This window comes from Oncorhynchus mykiss, chromosome 17 (genome assembly GCF_013265735.2).
Source record: "Oncorhynchus mykiss isolate Arlee chromosome 17, USDA_OmykA_1.1, whole genome shotgun sequence".
NCBI classification, from domain to species: Eukaryota; Metazoa; Chordata; class Actinopteri; order Salmoniformes; family Salmonidae; genus Oncorhynchus; species Oncorhynchus mykiss.
Window position 1 is genome coordinate 58,175,499 of NC_048581.1, and position 7,968 is coordinate 58,183,466.

Consider the following 7,968-nt stretch of genomic DNA (forward strand, 5'->3'; position numbering starts at 1 on the left):
CTTGAAATGCAGGTCTACATAACATCCGTAAAAATAGTTGTGGCCATGGCAACCACAGTCGTCATAATCAGGGTGACCTATCACCACCTGGTCACACCCAGAACCATATGCCTACACCTAGTTGGAATGTATTGTGCAAGACATTGTGGGTATAAACATTTTCTGACTTTCAACTACATTTTGACTGCATGACCTTTACAACAACCATGTGTTTAAAGATCATTAACTTTCAACTGCAGTCGACTGGAAATTTCAGCAGTTGCTCCTCACTAAATGCAACTTGAAGTCGGAACCAAAGTATTATGGGAGAAAAACTTTTTTTCTGTTTATTATGATTATTTTGTTATGGTTGATTTTGTCACCTATCTTTGGTTATTATCAATGCATGTTTACTCTTTTAGGTGGATGACTATTTAGAGCATATTAAATACATCTTCATCCTTACATCCTTACGATTTAATTACATAGGCCTGCCTGCCTGCATGTGAACCAAATGTTTAACATAAATAAAATATCCTACTTGAGACAATGTATTTATCTATGTTACTGTAATGTTGTGTCCCATGTTATAGCCTACAATTTGTCTTGTCTGTGATATTGTTGTCACCAAACACGTTGTTGTTGATTGTCTATTAAGTGTGAATAAATTATTTTAGGGGATTTCTAGTAGGTTACGGAGAAGTGCATGAGGAGGCAAGCAACACACTACTGAAGCTTGGGGGAATGGCCCTAGCCACTCTTCCAATTTCTGGGTAGAATGGCCCTAGCCCTCACCATCCGATCCAACAGGTCCCAGACGTGCTCAATGGCATTGAGATCCTGGCTCTTCAATGGCCATGGCAGAACACTGACATTCCTGTCTTGCAGGAAATCACTCACAGAACGAGCAGTATGGCTGGTGGCATTGTCATGCTGGAGGGTCATGTTAGAATGAGCCTGCAGGAAGGGTACCACGTGAGAGAGGAGGATGTCTTCCCTGTAACGCACAGCGTTGAGATTGCCTGCAATGACAACAAGCTCAGTCCGATGATGCTGTGACACACCGCCCCAGACCATGACGGACCCTCCACCTCCAAATCGATCCCGCTCCAGAGTACAGGCCTCGGTGTAACGCTCATTCCTTCGACGATAAACGCAAATCCGACCATCACCCCTGGTGAGACAAAACCAAGACTCGTCAGTGAAGAGGACTTTCTGCCAGTCCTGTCTGGTCCAGCGACAGTGGGTTGGTGCCCATAGGCGATGTTGTTGCCGATGATGTCTGGTGAGGACTTGCCTTACAACAGGCCTACAAGCCCTCAGTCCAGCCTCTCTCAGCCTGTTACGGACAGGCTGAGAGACCATTGATGGAGGGAGTGTGCGTTCCTGGTGTAACTCGGGCAGTTGTTGTTTCCATCCTGTACCTTTCCCGCAGGTGTGATGTTCGGATGTACCGATCCTGTGCAGGTGTTGTTACACGTGGTCTGCCACTGCGCGGATGATCAGTTGTCCGTCCTGTCTCCCTGTAGTGCTGTCTTAGATGTCTCGCAATTTATTGCCCTGGCCACATCTGCAGTCCTCATGCCTCCTTGCAGCAAGGCACATTACGCAGATGAGCAGGGAGCCTGGGCATCTTTCTTTTGGTGTTTTTCAGAGTCAGTAGAAAGGCCTCTTTACCTGTTTGAGAAAGGCGTTCCGCTAGCGGGACACCTCGACAACATCCGGTGAAATTGCAGAGCGCCAAATTCAAGTGAAATTCAAATCATAAAATCACAAGTGTAATACATCAAAATAAAGCTTAATTTCTTGTTAATCCAGCCGCCATGTCAGATTTCAAAAACGCTTTACGGTGAAAGCAAACCATGCGATTATCTGAGGACAGCGCCCGCTTACAAACACATGAAAACATATTTCAACCAGGCATGTGCGACACGAAAGTCAGAAATAGCAATTTAAAAAATGCCTTACCTTTGATTATCTTCTTCTGTTGGCACTCCAAAAGGTCCCAGTTACATCACAAATGGTCCTTTTGTCGATAATGTCCTTCTTTATATCCATAAATCCATCCAGTTTCCCTCCATTAAAATGCATACAAAATGAATACCAAACGTTACTAATAAACCTTTCCAAACAAGTCAAACACGGTTTATAATCAAACCTTAGGTATCCTAATACGCAAATAAATGATCAAATTTAAGACGGAGAATAGTATAAGAAAGAACGCGCTTTCATCCACATGCTTGGAAACACTACAGACAAAATGGGAGCCACCTAGAAAAACTACAATTTCCGGGTCATTTTTCCAAAAAACAGCCTGAAACTCTGTTGACATCTAGTGGAAGCCCTAGGAACTGCAATCTGGGAGGACTTGGCATTATGATTAAAGTACTTGCCATTGAAAATAGTGGTATTTTGGAATTGTTTGTCCTCGGGGCTTCGCCTGCCATATCAGTTCTGTTATAATCACAGACATTATCTTAACAGTTTTAGAAACTTTAGAGTGTTTTCTATCCAAATCTACCAATTATATGCATATCATAGCTTCTGGGCCTGAGTAACAGGCAGTTTACTTTGGGCATGCTTTTCATCCGGATGTCAAAATACTGCCCCCTATCCCAAAGAAGTTTTAGTGTCCTAAGTTTTCCTAACTGTTTTTCACTAATTGTTTTTTTGACCAATCAGATTAGCTCTTTTGGCAATAATTTTGCAAAATATCAGAATTGGGCTGCCTGTGTAAACACAACCATAAAGGTATCTTGCCTTTGATGTCTGATAAATAGATAGGCATGGCCTGAAATACTATAGATTATACTGTCACAGCTTCCTCCTACTAGACCTGATTAAAAGGGAGTATGGCTGTATTACTCACTAGTTTTGGTACACAAGTTCATGCATGCCTATTACGCAATAAAATAGAAAAAGAGAGCTGATGTCACGGTCGTCCTCCTCTTCGTCTGAAGAGGAGAGGCGAGATGGATCAGAGGACCAATATGCGGCGTGGTAAGTGTCCATGGTAAAATCTTTAATAAAGAAAGACTGAACACTATACAAGAGAGTAACAAAAACAATAACCCAAATTCGACCGTGACGCTACAAAATGAGACCTGTGCTGAAACAAGCCACTAACATAGACAATCACCCACAAACAAACAGTGCAACCCAGGCTACCTAAGTATGATTCTCAATCAGAGACAACTAATGACACCTGCCTCTGATTGAGAACCATACTAGGCTGAAAACATAGAAATGCCCCAAAACATAGAAAAACAAACAGACTGCCCACCCAACTCACGCCCTGACCATACTAAATAAATACAAAACAACGGAAATAAAGGTCAGAACGTGACAGTACCCCCCCCCCCCAAAGGTGCGGACTCCGGCCGCAAAACCTTGACCTATAGGGGAGGGTCTGGGTGGGCGTCTGTCCGCGGTGGCGGCTCTGGCGCGGGACGCGGACCCCACCTCATCATTGTCTTAGTCCGCCTTATTGTCCGCCTCCGTGGCTTCCTCACCATGGCCACCCTACTTAATGACCCCACTGGACAGAGGGGCTGCTCGGGACAGAGGTGGGGCAGCTGCTCGGGACAGAGGTGGGGCAGCTGCTCGGGACAGAGGGACAGCTCGGGACAGAGGTGGGGCAGCTGCTCGGGACAGAGGGACAGCTGCTCGGGACAGAGGGGCGGCAGCGGCTCTGGGCAGAGGGGCTCCGGCAGCGGCGCCGGACAGGCGGGAGGCTCCGGCAGAGGCGCCGGACAGGCGGGAGGCTCCGGCAGAGGCGCCGGACAGGCGGGAGGCTCCGGCAGAGGCGCCGGACAGGCGGGAGGCTCCGGCAGAGGCGCCGGACAGGCGGGAGACTCCGGCAGCGGCGCCGGACAGGCGGGAGACTCCGGCAGCGGCGCCGGACAGGCGGGAGACTCCGGCAGCGGCGCCGGACAGACAGGACCACCTGCAGGGAGGAGACAGAGAGACAGCCTGGTGCGTGGGGCTGCCACAGGAACCACCAGGCTGGGAAGACCTTCAGGAGACTTGGGGTTAAGAGGAGGCACCTGAAAGACCGGGCTGTGGGGGAGCACTGGAGCTCTGGTGCGCAACCTTGGCACCACTTCCCCAGGCTGGATAACCACTCTAGCCCGGACCGTCCAGAGTGCAGGCACAGGTTGAACCGGGCTGTGGGTAAGCACGGGAGATGTAGTGCTTACTACACGCACCTCTCCCTTCGGCTCCATTCCCACATTCGCCCGGCACGAGCGGAGCGCGGGCAGAGGACGCACTGCACCCTCCCAGCGCCCCGGAGACACAGAACGCAGAGCCGGCGCAGGATACCCTGGGCCAAAACTGCGTACCGGCGACCAGACCCGCTGAGCAGGCACCATACGCCCTGGCTCGATGCCCGCACTCGCATGACACTCTCGGGGGGCTGTCCCATAGCGCACCGGGCTATGGGCACGTACTGGCGACACCGTGCACTTAACCGCATAACACGGTGCCTGCCCAGTATCTCGCTGCTTATAATAAGCACGAGGAGTGAGCGCAGGTCTGCTACCTGGCTTAGCTCCACCCCTCGTGTGCCCCCCCCCAAAAAAAATTTGGGGCTGTCTCTCGTACCTGTCGCACTGCCGTGCTGCCTCCTCATATCGCCGCCGCTCAGCTTTCGCTGCCTCCAGCTCTGCTTTGGGGCGGCGATATTCCCCAGCCTGTGCCCAGGGTCCCTCTCCGTTCAGTATCTCCTCCCATGTCCAGGAGTCCTGTGATACCGGCCGCTGTTGTTGCTGCTGCTGCTGCTGCTGCTGCTGCTGTCGTCGCTGTTTTCTACCACGCCGCTTGGTCCTTGGTTGGTGGGTGATTCTGTCACGGTCGTCCTCCTCTTCGTCTGAAGAGGAGAGGCGAGATGGATCAGAGGACCAATATGCGGCGTGGTAAGTGTCCATGGTAAAATCTTTAATAAAGAAAGACTGAACACTATACAAGAGAGTAACAAAAACAATAACCCAAATTCGACCGTGACGCTACAAAATGAGACCTGTGCTGAAACAAGCCACTAACATAGACAATCACCCACAAACAAACAGTGCAACCCAGGCTACCTAAGTATGATTCTCAATCAGAGACAACTAATGACACCTGCCTCTGATTGAGAACCATACTAGGCCGAAAACATAGAAATGCCCCAAAACATAGAAAAACAAACAGACTGCCCACCCAACTCACGCCCTGACCATACTAAATAAATACAAAACAACGGAAATAAAGGTCAGAACGTGACAGTACCCCCCCCCCCAAAGGTGCGGACTCCGGCCGCAAAACCTTGACCTATAGGGGAGGGTCTGGGTGGGCGTCTGTCCGCGGTGGCGGCTCTGGCGCGGGATGCGGACCCCACCTCATCATTGTCTTAGTCCGCCTTATTGTCCGCCTCCGTGGCTTCCTCACCATGGCCACCCTACTTAATGACCCCACTGGACAGAGGGGCTGCTCGGGACAGAGGTGGGGCAGCTGCTCGGGACAGAGGTGGGGCAGCTGCTCGGGACAGAGGGACAGCTCGGGACAGAGGTGGGGCAGCTGCTCGGGACAGAGGGACAGCTGCTCGGGACAGAGGGGCGGCAGCGGCTCTGGGCAGAGGGGCTCCGGCAGCGGCGCCGGACAGGCGGGAGGCTCCGGCAGCGGCGCCGGACAGGCGGGAGGCTCCGGCAGAGGCGCCGGACAGGCGGGAGGCTCCGGCAGAGGCGCCGGACAGGCGGGAGGCTCCGGCAGAGGCGCCGGACAGGCGGGAGGCTCCGGCAGAGGCGCCGGACAGGCGGGAGGCTCCGGCAGAGGCGCCGGACAGGCGGGAGGCTCCGGCAGAGGCGCCGGACAGGCGGGAGGCTCCGGCAGAGGCGCCGGACAGGCGGGAGGCTCCGGCAGCGGCGCCGGACAGGCGGGAGACTCCGGCAGCGGCGCCGGACAGGCGGGAGACTCCGGCAGCGGCGCCGGACAGGCGGGAGACTCCGGCAGCGGCGCCGGACAGGCGGGAGACTCCGGCAGCGGCGCCGGACAGGCGGGAGACTCCGGCAGCGGCGCCGGACAGGCGGGAGACTCCGGCAGCGGCGCCGGACAGGCGGGAGACTCCGGCAGCGGCGCCGGACAGACAGGACCACCTGCAGGGAGGAGACAGAGAGACAGCCTGGTGCGTGGGGCTGCCACAGGAACCACCAGGCTGGGAAGACCTTCAGGAGACTTGGGGTTAAGAGGAGGCACCTGAAAGACCGGGCTGTGGGGGAGCACTGGAGCTCTGGTGCGCAACCTTGGCACCACTTCCCCAGGCTGGATAACCACTCTAGCCCGGACCGTCCAGAGTGCAGGCACAGGTTGAACCGGGCTGTGGGTAAGCACGGGAGATGTAGTGCTTACTACACGCACCTCTCCCTTCGGCTCCATTCCCACATTCGCCCGGCACGAGCGGAGCGCGGGCAGAGGACGCACTGCACCCTCCCAGCGCCCCGGAGACACAGAACGCAGAGCCGGCGCAGGATACCCTGGGCCAAAACTGCGTACCGGCGACCAGACCCGCTGAGCAGGCACCATACGCCCTGGCTCGATGCCCGCACTCGCATGACACTCTCGGGGGGCTGTCCCATAGCGCACCGGGCTATGGGCACGTACTGGCGACACCGTGCACTTAACCGCATAACACGGTGCCTGCCCAAGCCACTAACACCAAAACATAGAAAAACAAACAGACTGCCCACCCAACTCACGCCCTGACCATACTAAATAAATACAAAACAACGGAAATAAAGGTCAGAACGTGACAGCTGAAGAAAGAAGGCGGCAGGTAGCTTGGTGGTTAAAGCGGTGAGTCAGCAACTGGAGAGTTTCCAGTTCAAATCCAAGGTCTGAAAAGAAAGATGAGCTGGGTCTGTGTGACAAATCCTAAATGCTGTTGCCTGCCCTTGAGCTAGGCACTTACACCCACATTTCTGTATTTCTGTTTGACAAATAAAGTGATCTTTATCTTAAAACAAGTTATGTTCCCAGGGTGTCAGGCAGCCTGGTGGTTAGAGCGTTGGACTAGCAACCGATTGAATCCCCAAGCTGGCAAGGAAAACAAATCTGTCATTCTGCCCCTATACAAGGCAGTTAACCCACTGTTCCACGGTAGGCCATCATTGTAAATAAGAATTTGTTCTTAACTGACTTGCCTAGTTAATTAAAGGTTACAAAAATGGTTCACATAGAGAGAAATAGTAATGGTGTATTTTGTATGAATGGTTCATTGGACAAAGGCTATGTTGAAATTATTGGCGTTTTTGGAGGGTTTTTGGATACATGCCAGAAATAAGGTATCTGGTAAACACAGGTTCGGGAGTTCTATGAGATAATCTTCATCAGCTAAGCTTTAGTGTCCTAAGTTTTCATAACTGTGACCTTCATTGCCTACCGTCTGTAAGTTTAGTGTCTTAACAACCGTTCCACAGGTGCATGTTCATTAATTATTCATGGTTCATTGAACAAGCATGGGAAACAGTGTTTAAATCCTTTACAATGAAGATCTGTGAAGTTATTTGGATTTTTACGAATTATCTTTGAAAGACAGGGTCCTGAAAAAGAGACGTTTCTTTTTTTGCTGAGTTTACAACTTGGGTGTCATCTACAAGCCTGGGCTGGAAATGTACATCAGTGACGCACTGAGCAGAGCAACAACACAACAAGGCAGGAGGACAGATGCACCACACACATGGCACACTGTGTGCAATGTAGAGATTGAGCATGCTGCATTCACACACATTTACCAGACACAGCATCTCAATGTTACAAACCAGAGGTTCTGTCAGATTTTACAGTACACTGAGGTTGATGAAGACTTACAGGACTTAAAGTCAGTTGTTCTCTAAGGATGGCCAGTTGTGAAAGAGGACACCTCTCTGAAACTAAGAGATTATTGGTTATTTTGTGAAGAACTCTACGTGAAGAACAAGGTGCTGTACAGAAGACAATGTGTTAATATTCCAAAGG